Source organism: Falco biarmicus, chromosome 1 (genome assembly GCF_023638135.1).
Source record: "Falco biarmicus isolate bFalBia1 chromosome 1, bFalBia1.pri, whole genome shotgun sequence".
NCBI lineage: Eukaryota > Metazoa > Chordata > Aves > Falconiformes > Falconidae > Falco > Falco biarmicus.
The window spans coordinates 57,732,887-57,747,335 of NC_079288.1; the positions used below are offsets into that span (position 1 = coordinate 57,732,887).

General features: G+C 42.5%; 1 long non-coding RNA gene across 1 annotated transcript in view; it reads right to left on the reverse strand.

Annotated features, from left to right (window-relative positions):
* The window catches only part of LOC130144337 (uncharacterized), a 38,226-nt gene extending 24,040 nt beyond the window's left edge, over positions 1-14,186 (reverse strand). Inside the window, exons 1-2 of the long non-coding RNA XR_008820086.1 lie at positions 13,798-14,186; positions 3,955-4,028 (exon numbers count right to left, since the gene is read on the reverse strand). This is a non-coding gene — a long non-coding RNA (uncharacterized LOC130144337). The remainder of the gene's footprint in view (positions 1-3,954; positions 4,029-13,797) is intronic.
* Positions 14,187-14,449: the final 263 nt, after the last annotated feature.

Below are 14,449 nucleotides of genomic sequence, written 5' to 3' on the forward strand. Positions count from 1 at the left end.
GAAACTCAAGATGACATTCAGTATAACATTTTATTCTCCAAACATCATACTACTGCAGCAAAACATGCCCACCACAAATGTTTCATGACCTGAGAGTAGCCACATTTCTTCCTTTTTATCAGCTGGCTGAAATAACCCAAGGGGAATAGATACCTGCCCAGTCTCTTGCTCTCACACATAGGTACCAATACCAGAGCTCAGCAGAGAGGAATTTGCCATGTGAAGATGCTGTAGGCTGAACCTTCCCCACTCAGATTCATCACTTGGACCACCCCATGTGTGCTAGCCCCATTGGATACTCTGACAGCAACAAGACAACACTAAGGATATATGGCAGGTCCAACCCGGTCATAGCACTAGGCCTGCAGAGGTTGAAAAGATCTGCTGTGATCATTTTCACTGAGTGAGACAAATAACGATGCCTTTCATGTTCCTTCTTTGACCACTAAATGCCCCTTTCTTGATTTACCCTGATCCAGCAGAGCCTGTAATTCCCACTGACTCCTAGCATAGGTGACTAAAATTATGCCTTGTGAAAAGCCAGAAGAGCTGCAACACCTCAGGCCTGTAGAAGAGAAACAGGAATTTGTATTTACTGAAGTCCTCTTAGTACAAGAAAATTTCACCGGTTTCATTTAAATCTGACTGAAACAATTCAAGTTAAACTGATGTGAATGCCTTCATACATCTTTATTTAAAGATGTTAAATGGGGGTTTACTTGATTTCAAACCTAATCCAAATCTAAAAGAAGCAACGAGATGAAATAGGACTGTCCATGTCACATTTTGCATTGGTTTAACTAAGCAGGTTTACCAGTAATCTTAGTGCAACTCCCTCATGTATACAAGGTCTGAAAATACATTCACTCTCCAGAATTACCCTGCTTCATGCCAGCAGAATTTGCAGCTGGAATGGGCTCAGGGGAACCTCAATGCCTAGAAATAAAAGAACTGGGGGGGTTGGGGGTGTGGAAATCATAGCTACTGTGCTCACAGGCCCTCCATGGACATTGCCTAAATTAGGGTAATTAATATAGGGGAATGTGTCTGTGCTTCTCAGTAGTTTATAAATGCTACAAAAAAAGGAATGTTTTATATGTCCCCTGACAGGTTTTAAATGTTAATAAATGATGTGCAAGGAGGTATTTTACATCTCTCCATTTAACAGTGAGCTGACAGCTGCAATTATAGGCCAGTCTCTGACCCCAGCAATCCTTCCAGGAACCTGAGGAGTAAATGGAGTAACTTTCTTCCAGAATAACAAAGTGCATTGAGATGCTGGCTCAGCATTTCAACATCCAGACACAGAACTAAGGTGAGACATTTCTGACACCCTGGGATTCCCCTTTCACTGCAGTATGCACTTGCCAGTCCCTGGTACCTGCTTACCTTGTCACCAGAGACCCACTGCTACCCCTCCTGTGGTAGCAACAGCTCTTCATCTTAGGTATGGGAGTGAATGGAGCAACCAGCTAGACAATTACTTGCTGTGTTTCTCCTCCACTGTGGCCTAGAAAAAGAACTAGACTATACCTGGCACATCCAGGGCAGCAGAGGTAGACAGGGGATATCTCATGTGTCACTGCATGCTCTTTCACTCTGGTTTTGGCCAAAAATTTATTGCCTATGAATCACTGTGGCATCCTCTCTAGTGCCAGGTTTCTGTGTCTGCACACCTATCTTCACCAGCATGGACAGACCAGGAGAGGCACGTCTATTCTTTCAAAAGATAGCAAAGTGACTGCTCAATAATATGTGCCCCAGCAGAAAGTCTCACTAGTTTTTAGCAAGCCCAAGCTACCACCCTTCCCTTCTGCTCTGCCCAAGCTTCATCAGTAGAACAGAGCCTCTGTGAAGTTTAAGGAAGCTTGAAGCAGTATTTTACGTAGGTATGTTTCAGGTTGCAACCTTTCTTGCAAAGTAACAGCAAAGTGACGATTTTTGCTTGATGCCAAGGCCCTAAATCTTCTCACAATACTCTGTTTCTGCATGCCTGTATATTTTCACCTTCTCTTTTCTCTTATCTGAAAATAACCTTTGGTCTTGATCCTTAAATTGTGTTCGCTGTTGTTAGCGTGCACATTCATTAGTCCTATTAACCACTGAGGTACTGCCTAAGGCAGCACACAGCTGTTCTGAAGCACTTTAGTCCATGCTGTATGCGTTGTTTCACTCCATAGGAATTGCACCCCACTGATGACACAAAGCAACTCAGATCCTGAATGAAATCAAGCAGAACTGTGATTAACACCTTGCATTTTCACTACATCATCCTGAAGTCAGGGGAATGGGTTTTACAATTCCATTAAAATCCCACAAGGTAGTATCTTTGCCACCAAAAATCTCTTACTTCCTTTTATTTTAGAAGGGCAGAAGCCTTCAGCTTAATATATCTGATTTATTACAAAACCTACATTTTTTTATTATTTCCCACCCCATTTATTTTTTTTTTTTACACAAACGGCTGTAAAGTAACTTATTTCTTTCCTCCTCTACTTTCTAGTGTTGGACAACACTGGTGACAAAAGGGAATGTTCAACTATTAGAATTATAGTTTTCTTTCAATTAGTCATTCCACAACTGCACCTCAGCAAAGCTTAGAAGAAATCTTAGGTAGCAAGAGCAAAGTTTTGTTTCAGATTTAGGACAGATTTAGGTTAACATTTTCACAGCATTCATGCTGTATCCAATTACAGCCAAACACCATTTGACATCTTTCACTTATATATTCCTCCTGTTTCACACAAAGATTTCTCAACGGCATCTCAGGAATGGGTCTTGTTTACTCCTGTTAAAATTTAGGCCTCTAGTACAGAATTTCTGGGACTATGTTATATCTCTTCTTCAACTCCAGTCTGTGTTTGGTTATGTGTTTCTTCTGGTTTGCATTAACTCGTATATAAATGGTTGTGACCATCCTTTCATTCTTCAGAACTTTACTGTTACTGATTACAGCCGTGTTTCCAGAGCTTTTGAACAACAGGGACCACATGTGAATACACAGTTTGTCTGAGGCATCATGTTCATCTCATTCTTGATGGCGTATGTCAAACACATTCATATTAAGTCAAATAATATTGCTGTGGCTACTACAGCCATTATTTACAATGAAGCATGACAGTAGATTATTATATTTGTCTGTCTGGTTATTATAATGGCCTGTTAATTAGATTTAGCTAATAAAATGGGGGTAGAAACAGCACTACCATATGGCTAGTCACATCTCCATGGAACAATGGCTGCAGGTACTGAAACTTAGCTTGAGAGCTGACAGCCACAAGTGTGTGGTAAAGGGCTTCTGACGGGCCAGGTACTGGAAGCTGTGCACCAGGAGGGATGCTTCCCTAACCCTGGCACCCTCCAAAGCCAAATTTCACAGGTGCTGGAGGTTACCCCCTCGCAGGACCCCATGCTCAGCTCAACCTCTGAGAAGCAGCACTTACAGCCCCTGCTACTTTCATACCTCTAATTCAAAGTGGGGGAAAACAATATTGTGCATACCTCCTTGAAAGATTGCCAGTCCCTGCAGCTAGGAGATGAGGTAATATGATAAGGAAGGCCAACAGCAGTTCAACAGAGCACTAGATCGTCTTAACCCTCGTTATTGTGCAGACCCATCCAACCAGCTGCTGTTCTACTGTCAGCCACTGCCAATATTCAACAGAGATTACACATTCCTTCTCAGTTGCAATCTATTTTTTGTGTTAGAGCACCTCAGTGACATTCACAGGATATGTCCTGAAAGTGTCTCACTCCTGTGTAATCAAATTAAAGTAATTCAGCAATGGCTCATTTGCTGAAACATATAAACATTGTATCTGCCCTGTATCTTGAAAGAGTGGCATTTTTCTACAGGGAAAAGTTACTTGCCACAGACTTGACTGAATTGGCAATTTCTGTTTATCAACATCCCACAATTCTTTCACATTTACAAAATACAGTAATAATACTTACCACCTTATGGGCTGCTGTGAGGCATAATTCATTAATCCTTCTGAAGCGCTCAGAGATCCTCCAAAGAATGCAATCTGGAAATAAAATTATCATTTGTACATGTGGGGGATTTACTATATTCATATCCATTACACAGATGACTGGTTGTGGGGTATGGAGTTTGCTCTTGTATGTATGAGAGTGAAAACTCACCACATTTTGGTATACCTCAGTGGTACCAGGAATCACGTGACTCTTAACAGTATTTCTGCTTTTTTATTCTTTTCTCTAAACCAGTATCTAAGAATTTCATTTAAAAATAGAAGGCTCACTAGACAAAGTAAGTTTGTGGACTTGTTAAACCCACAAAAATTATATGATCCCATGATACGAAAGACATAACAAGTGAATTTACACATTCATGAAGCAGTATCAGGCAGTGCTAGACACCTGCTGAAGGTGACCTGAACTGTTGCTTGGACACAACTACTTCTTTCCATTTGCTACCAAGAGAACCAACAGCAACTAAGATCACTAAGCAAATCATTTAGATGCCCAACATTAGAAAGTATGTATAGTCCCCAGATGCAACAGAAATTACAGATTCAAACCTAATTCAAACCACACAGAGTGCCTTCAGACAAGCTGAATGTCTCTATGGAAATGTATTGCCAAACTCTGCTCACCCTTGAAGGTGTGCACATTTCAATTCAGGAGCGCTGATTTGGATTGCCACATCTACCACGAGACTCCAGTATGACACTGAGCCAACACCAGGTAAGGGATTTTCTGGCATCCAAAGTGCAGGTGGGGAGCCTGCATCACCTGGAAGCCACCACTCTTATCTGCAGCTTTGAAAAAAATCCTTTTAATCCCTCTCTGCCCCTGTAAAATGGGGGTAACAGTTTTCCTTCCTTCCCTGTTTGCTGTCTGCTTAGTCTGGGGATTTTTGTGGATTGTGTCTGTCTCTCCTATTGTGTGTAAACGGGATGCTTAATATAGTGGGCCACTGATCTTAGCTCCTTTACGCACTATGGGAAAACAAGCACACTGATGACACCTCAACTGTGGCGATTGTGTATCTACATGCTGCTCACACAGACAGAGAAAAGCAGTCCACTTTCATCCCCCAAATATATAATTCAAAGTGCCAGTCTTTGTTGAACAGGCTTGCAAGCTTAAAAACTGCCCTTCTGGGCCTCCATGTTTGTTGTCCCTCAGTAATTTCAATACATATATTCACCACAAGGAAATCAGGAGTGGAAGGAGGGGGGGTTAATTAAGCCCTACTGCTCCACAATTTTTGCCAGAAACTTGACTCAAAACAGGTTAGACCAAGAATTGTGCTCTAATTTTTTACTGCATGCTTTATGCATTTCTAGACCTCAGCTAGATTAGAAGTGGATGGGCCAACGCAAACACACATGTGCGTGCACACACACAGAGTGATAGGTGTGTTTTTCTGTGAGAGTTTGCTTTCCCAGTCTTTCTGCATCTGTAAGCAGGAAGGCTTAAAAACCTTGCAAAGAAAGTCTGTTCCCATGAGAATTTCTGACTCGCTCTCTGCAGATTCAAGAAGCGATCTCTGGCTACTGTGCATGGGAACCCCAGTATTTTGGCAGGGTTTTAACATCAGCATCATTAGAAACATTGATTTATTTTAATTGTCACCTTGTACCCTACACTGCCAAATGCAGTCAGAATGTCAATTCTTTATCAATGTGAGCTGTTGACATGGAAACAGATCTGCTGAAATGGAAGCAATAAGAAAAAATGTGTTACTCCTCCAAGTTATACTTAGAAGTGGTAAATCTGTGTGTGCTACAACAGATTTAAATACTCAATAAACCTCACAGAAGAAATAAACAACTATTTGGGGTAACAGTCATTTTAGCTGTTTACATCATAGACTGCATTTGGAAAATCTCCAGTGTTACTATGGTAACCACTTTTGCTTAAATGTAGTTGTGGACGCACTTTAGGTATGATCTAAATTGACTGAAGATGGAGGAACAAAACTGGGAGCAACAGCTGAAAGGGTGACTGGCTGCTTCCAATTAGCCCATCCTGCCTGCTGCATGCACTGGCAGGGGTACAGCCAGAGTGCTACATAGCTTAGCCACCTTGGCTCGCCCCCATCTGCGCTCTCAGAGAACCTAAAGCAGCTGACAGACTGCACCAGGTAGGTTTTAAAGATAACAGAGACACAAAGACCTGCTTATCATCCCCAGGCAGCTCACAGTGCACCTAGAGCCGCTCATTCGCTCCCTCTGGTCACCAGATAGGTGGTGGGAAAAGGAGTCAGGTGAGAGAAGGAGCCTCCAAGAGGGGCCAGAGGCCCACTCTGCACCTCTGCCAGAGTTTGTGGCTTTTCTCTCTGGGATCTCTCCCAAGGAAGAGAGCAGAGCTGCAGAAAGGCAATCTGTAGCACAAGCCTTCTTCCAAAATCTGCAACTTGGAACGGACACTGCCTCACGATTAACTTCACACAGCTAAGAAACTGTCCTAAAAGATGCAGTGTAGACCTTTGACCGGCGCTACATTTCCACTAGAAAGATTAAATCTCTGTGCTGCTAAAGCTAGTTTCATAGTCATAGGGAACAAGGCCAGAGGGGCCACTGTGATCTGCTGTTCTTAATAGAGATTAAAGGAACCTATGGTCTCCTGCACACCTGCCTCCAACCTGAAAGCAAACGATGGCAAGTTGGGAGATCACTGAGCAGAAAATGGAGGGAGAGGCTCCTCTGCCCTCTTGCCAGATGCCAGGGCAAGGGGCAGCAGAAGGAACAGACATGTTTAAAACAACTTCTCTAAACAGGATCATGGAGGCATTTGGAGCCAGAGACTGTTCAAAACTCGTGGATCCTGGCGATACTGCGAGGCAGTCCAGTTCCAAACTTGCTAGGGCAGCCTGCTCTCTCCCTCCTGCTTCAAATGTGGTAAGACATCTAAACACGTGGATTTTTTCTTTTCTTCCCTTTTCTGCATGATTACATTAGATAATGATGCATACCTCCCAAAAGCTTGTGCATCAATTAACAAGGGAAGGAAGGACACACATCATTAATTACACACCAGCCTGTGAAACACAGACATGGGATATAGCATAATGTTCTAAAAATAGCAGGAAGGCCTGCCTTGTTTAGGTCAAGTTTTATTTGAATTTCCATAATAAAGCATCTGATATTAAACAATGAAGCAGAAGATGCACCACTGTTTAGCCTCAATGGGTGTTCTAGACAGATCTGCTATAACTTAATCCACACACCAAAGTGCAAAGCCAAGGAATGTAAGTTACGTGAGCATGAGACAAAACAGCGCTTTAAACTTACACAGCATTTACCAACCCAAAGGATCCCAAACTACTCTACAAACCATATATTAACTTCAATGCTTCCATCTGTATTGTCATCTTACATATCTTACTCCATCTGTATTATCATCTTAGCATTTGTATTTTGGTGAGATTTAGGAGGTGTTGGGTTAGATGCTGGGCCAAATTGCTGACACAGCAACATGCAGTCAGAGATGAGCCAGGCTGCTGGCTGTCATAAGTTGTTCACAGACATGGCTATATCAAGGAAATCCTGCTTTTCCCAAATAGGGATGAGGGAACAGAACTGGATGAGAAAAGGACCTGCAGTGCATGTGTCTACAACCGCTCCACATCAGCCTTGGCTAGTGAGTGGGATAGCATAGTATTTCTAGACCATTAAGGCATGGATATTAGAGGTGTACATACTACTGGAATGACAGACAGCTTCTGGCTGAATCTGCTTGTAGGCTAAGAGGAACAGACTGATGAAGGAGGTAGAAAACCATCTTGCTTATACCCAGTTTTCAAATAGGGAATAGTAATCTGCAGATCACAGACGAATGCTGCAGAACTGAAGAAAAAAACCCAAACCAGCTGCCCCCAGCATAAATCAAAAGCTTTTTTCACACACACACAAAACTCCCAACCTTCTCCTTCCTCCTCTGGAGTGGATTACGGCTGCCAGAAAAATATATTGCAAAGGAACAAAGAAAAAAAATAGTGGAATTACTAGTGCAAATTCATACTCTTGAAACACACCCCCCCCATGGGCAGTTCGGTTTCCAGTTAGAACATGCAAGATTGACATTTTCAAAGCCTCATCTGAAAACATAAATTATGATCTTCTTCTATAAAGATGGCTATAAATGCAGCAATCTTCTATCTGTGCCTCCATCTCCAATGTTAAAAACCAAAGGTACTGTTTTCTAATGTCCCTAATACATCTGAGGAGCAGATGATCCCCTGAACGCCAGAGTCTTTTGATCCTATATAAATTGGATGGTTTTGAGAATGTCACCTAGAATTCTCATGTCAGTCCTAGGAAAACATAATCTAAAACAGAGGATAATTTTGATTTTCCCCCTGACTCAGCAGATGAGGAGATAATTAGATATGGAAAATGAGTGTTCTTGAGGGTAAATATACCTGCTGTAATCCTACTGCCAACTGAATTAAGGTTTGCCTGCCGCAGTAAGGTGTATGTTAACTCAGCTGGAAGAAAGCTAAGACCTGTCAGATTTCAGAAGTCATGGTGGTCCTTCCTATGTTATAATTTAGTGTTTTAGAGCATAGAAACCAAGGGATAGAGGAAAGAGAACCAGAAGACAGGAAAGAAGTAGAAGTATTTCTTGTCTCTGCCTGTGCTTGTATGTAACAGCAATAAAAGGATCCAGCAACACCACAAGAAACTGAAGCAGGTGGATTGCCTATTCTTTTCTCCACATCATATCCAAATGATTCCTTTTACTGACCAGCAGCATGAAGCGGCTTATTTTTTCAAGTGCTCTTCAGCCTAACCATGACTTCCACCTCTGGAACTGGAAGAATCCCATATGTCAAGTAAGCAAAGAGAGGTTATCCTTTTGCAGTGATAGCTCAGCGCTGATTGAAAGTCTCATTTTTCAGGGGAAAGAATTGTTGGTTTTCTTTTTAGATTAACCCAGAAGAAGAAAAATATATTTGTCCAGATCCAGGTGCTTTTTTCTTCCTCCAGCAGCTGCTAGTTTGAGAGAATTTTAAATGGCTGGCCTTTATGAAATGAATTGGTAATCACAGCCCTGTGCCTCACACACTGTAGACTGAATGATCCAGGGGACTGGTAATAGGATAAAGCCTTTCACCTCACAGGCTGCAGTTCAAATTCAGAATAATTCTTAGCTTCATAAACACCATCACTACATGATGGGCATTTGATTGTTATCATACAGGTGTTTTTCCTAGTGGAAAAGTATTCAAGCTACAGACAATATACTAATTATTGTCAGTAATTAGCAGCACTCTTGGCAGTGGCAGTAGAGGGACTTGTAGAAAATTACCCATATGTTCATCCCTTGGAGGTTGTCATTTCAAGGCAAGGGGTCAAGCCCTTCAGAGAGTTGTTGCCGTGATTCTTGTAGCTCTTTCCCACCCTGGGTATGTTTTGCGGATAAGCTGAGTTCAGATTCCAGAGCTGTCAATCTACCACTTTTATTACCACTAAATTACTTTTGTTTGAAATGCTGGAGGCAACTTTGAATGCCGGCTCTAATTAGATTGTAATTGTTGGAAGATCTGAACAACTGTGGCAGACTTGGGTGGAGACTTTGGTGGCTGATAATATTTGTGCAAATAGGTTTCATAAGCACAAACCTACAGCTGCTTATAACAGTGGGCATTTTCTTAGAAATTCTATACTACTAATCATCGAAGCCAGACTGGAAAAACTGTATTTCCACATGCAAACTGAGTGATCTGCAGAAATTGTCTGTCCAAGCAGACAGTTTCATTGGTCAGACAGTTTTCATGAGCCTAAGATGTTTTGGTACAAACAGAAGAAGGTGAGTTTAACTGGTAACAAATATTTTTGTATAAACAGACCAAGGTACATTGGCATAAGCAAGAACCAATAGCAAGAAAGAGGTATATATGTCACCATGCTTTCAGAACAATAAGAAACCACAAACTAAAAATAAAATAAAGTTCAAATACATATATGAGTAAATCCTACCATTTAGCACTAGAAGCCTTATCCTTCCCTAGGGAAAAAGTATTCTTGAACAGTCCAGAAACTCCATGCCCTGATGATGAATATCATTTTTCCTCTGCCTTCCTTTGGGGATGTAGACCCCTCAACACTTCAACCCCCTCTAATATAACACAGTCCATAGATCTGCAGGGAAATCCTGAAGATCTAAGAGTGAACATTTAAAGGCCAGGGAGCTTCTGCTAGGAGACCCCGTGTTTCCACATAATCTCCTGAGGTCTACCTGTCATAATGACAGCATTACCTCTTTGTGCAGCTCCAGGGAAAGCTGTGCAAATATTGGATTATCTGGTTCAACGGCCAAACAAAAAACAATCATGGGCAGAAAAAATTTCAGTTGATTCTACTTGAAATAAAAGCTAAGGGGGATGGTTTGGCTAAGAAAAAAAAAAAAAGAAAACAACAAGGAAATGTTTGCCTTTGAAGTAGTAAATCCTCTGTTCTCTATTTTTGACCTGAAAAGGAAAAAAATGCCCACAAAATTGAATCATTTTTTTAAACCTTTCCTTTTCTCCCTTTCTTTGATTTGGGGGTGGGGGGCTGAGCTATAATAAACCTTCACCAAATTTCATGTCACACCGAAGCAGATTTGGTCTCCCTGGAGTATTTGTTTTCTTCAGCAAACATACCACTTAAAAACACAAACAGAACTGTACAGTCTGAACTACAGAGATCCAGCAATCAGATTTTTGTTTAAGAAAGAACCGACTTCTGAAGTAAGAAGACTGATCTACTCTATCACTATGGATCTAAAATATGATGGCTGAATTTTTTCCCATGAAGAGAGAAGAGTACCAAGTACCATCTTTTGAAGGGCGGACTAGCAGCCTCACCTACTCACTATAAATACTAACCCCTTTGTTTTCCTCTCCTTTTTTGTTCTCCTTTAAGTAAAACCACAGCCACAGTTCTTCACTTAGAGGTTGAATTTTTTTCTTTCTTTCTTTTTTTTTTCCTCCTGCTGCAGTAGCTATGTAAAGTGATAGGTACAGATGGATTCCACTGGTGGCAGCAAAGTCCATGAGATACCACCAGTGCATACCCACAAGCTTGTGTAGCCTGTTCCTTACATGCATGGCTGGAAGTGAGCACACCTGGAAACCACTCTGGTTATCGGTTATCCTACAGCTCTATGACTGGTTGGGTTGGTAGTTGGCTCCTTCCATAGGACAAACTAAATTTGATTCAGGAACTTCTGCAGCTGAACTGACATCAGTAAATATGAAGAGATACCCTCTTCTAAATATATACACCAAAATTAGAATTAAATTTGCTCAGAAGAACCAAAAGGAAAAAAATCAGAAATCTGCAGAACTGCTGCTGGTAAATACAAGCAATACCATTTACCAAAGGAAACATGCATAAGTGTATACAAAACTGGAACAAAATTTGCTCAGAATGACAAAAGTGGGAGAGATTCAGAAGTCTCCAGGTCTATCCCAAATCATAAACTCCAGCCCTCCAGACTTTATGTAAATCACTGTTGAAGATAGCAAGAGGCAGGTAAATGCTCGTTTAAATCTCTTTCCTCCAGACCTATGTTACATGCAGAACAAGGCACTGGATAGTATCTATGCTATGTTCTACCAACTAGTATCCACAAGAGAGTTCACTGTCTTGGATCATGAGACCACAATGCAAATCATAATTTTTTAACCGATCTTCACAGACCTTCTCTAAACAGCCAAGGCTTTAAGGGGCAAATTATTAAAGCTACAGAAAGACACAATTACTGAATACAGAAACCAGTGCAGCACTTGCATATGTGTTAGAGGAGTATGGGCCCATACAGCTCAGCAGCATCATTACAGAAGATGTATAATTTCCAGAATGACACTCAGCTTGTTCAGCATTTGCAAGTGCAAACATTCAAAAGAAAAGAAAAAAAACTTTCACTTGCAGTGACCAACAACAGGTAATAGTCAGCTCCAAACTGAAAAGGCTATAGGGCACGAGCAAACTAAACACCCTAGAAGTGCAAGTTGAGAAATAGCAAGGTCTTTCACAGTTTACCAGCAGCTTTGCACAGGAGTGGAATGGCTAAGAAGTGAAGCTGTGAAGAGCAACCTGACAGCCAACATGAAGAAGCTAGAAGACACAATGACAAAGCAGAATCAGGACTTCAAACAGCCACAGAATGAAAAAGAAGAAATTCAAAAAGAACTCCACAAGTTAAAGGCGGGGGCTTGGGGGTGTGGGGTGGAGGGAACAAAAACTTGACAGTTTGGAAAAGAGAATAGCTGAAAAGGTATTAAAATGTGCAAGGGCTGGGAGCACAAGTGAAGATCCAATAGTAAACACACAAAACAGAAAAATAAAATTCTTGTTGGGGAATGCAGTATGTTCTTTGACAATGTAACAGCAAAGATAAATAAATACATCCTTACTTTCCATTCTAGGTGACTGTGAGATACCAGAGAAGAAAGCATGCAGGTGTTATACGGGGAAGAAAGTCAATGCAAAGAAACAGAAAGCAATTTAAATACAGAAAATTGTTACAAACTCCTGTAAAGCAAACCTCTTTAAAGCATAAGATAAGCGGTCTTTTCTAGGTGGTCACAAGAAAAACAGAAGCATTTGAGAATGGAGTATTTTTAGAGGCCATGTTTACCCAAGTCCAAATGCAGAAACAACAGAGGAACAGACTAGGTGGAGAGTTTTTCCTCCTGCTTATTCCAGGCTCACGTAAAGGTCAGAGAAGCATTGTCCCAGTTCACTACACAGCTATTTTCTGGGATCAAGGAGCATGTTAAAATGAAAGGACAGGAGAAACCTTCATCAATCCCGCTAATACGCAATACCCTGGGCAGTAGAGCTGCCTGTTGAAAATGGCACTACTACCTGGTTTAAAGGACTGCAAGAGCCCTTAACATGTTACACTGGCACTAGCAGTCAGCAGAAGGTATAATGTATGGCACCAGTGCTTACAGGAGCCACCTAGGCATATAAATCTGCCCCAAGAGAACAAAGCTGCAGAAGAATACATCCGTTAATCTTGCTTTAATAGTTTATGGCACACACAAGGAGACATGCAAAGGCAGATCCCTATAAAGCCAACCCATGTCAGCAACACGTCTGGCAGTGTATCTAATACTGTAATTCTAAGGATCATATTGCGGGGACTCTGCCTCTAAGACATCATTAAAGCCTGTATATACATTCATGCCTCACACAGGCTTCAGGGACCTCACTGCCTTCTCAGCCATGTTCAGCTAGAGACCAGCGCTTGCAAGAGGGAGAACATCTGCTTCTCAGAAACTCTGCTTATTACGGCTGAAAGTAAGGTGCCCAGCTTATTCACCACTACTTCATTATTTTTATTTCTCCGACAGTCAGCTGTATCTGTTCACAGACATGCACACTGGTTTTGTGCTGCATAACTCTTCCTTCAGCAGAGTTAACTCTAGATTTACATCTGTTTAAAATGAGGGTGGAAACAACCTTAAGAGTTTTACAATTCCTGAGCTTTAACAATTCATATTTCCACTTCTGGCAAACCTGCAGAAGCATGCAGTCCCTAGCAAGACTAATTTGTGTGCTCACATGGAGAGGAAAAACGAGTGCCCATGTGAACATACAGATAGCGCTCATCTGATAATAACAGCCTGGAACAGCAGGACTGGGAGCCAGTAGCCGCTGGTATCTCTCCGTCCCATCCCCCAAACATGCACACATTGCATTGGCCCTGGCACACGAGCTGTGCAAGGTCCAGGGGCCCCACAAAGCCTAGAGCAAAATCAATGTATACCTTTTGTTTAGGGAGCACATAGAGGAAAAAAAAAAAAAACAAACCAAAAAAATCTACCTCTCAGGCAGGCCCTTGGCCAGATGCAAGGGGAAAAGAAGGCACTTGGCTGCTTCTACTGACCAGCAGCCATGCCGAACTCCACAACCCCTTGCCTGGGCCAAAGGAAGAGCTCCCATGCAACCCGGAAAGTCACTTGCATTACTACTGGAAGTACTGGTACCTGTGCAAACACAGGTTTAGGGCCTAACCCAGCTGCACAGTACTTTTCCCTCAAATACCGCCGGGCCCCCGAACAGTCTGTCCAGCAAAATACTGACTTCAAAACACTGTAGGCGCGCAACTGGCCTGTGAGGTACCGCACCGGCTGTGACCGCCTAAAGCTTATTTAAGGCTTCTGCAGCGCCCCAAGTTACGCCACCGGCCACCCCGGGTGCTCAGGCCGCTCGCCGGGGCCGAGGCCCGGCATCTTGGCAGGGCGGAGGCGCTGCCCACCCTCCCGTGCGGCGGGGCCGGGGGGCCGAGCGCGGAGGGCCGGGAGCTCCCGGCCCGGCAGCTCCGCCAGCTCTCGCCTGTGCGGGAACGGCACCCGCGCTCGAACGCGCGGCACTCGGGCAGCGTGCGCCAATTAAGAACACAAAGGCACTTTTAGCGCTTAATCATTAACCCCGAGGGGCGGCGGGTGTCTCTTCCCCACCTTTCTGCTTCGTCA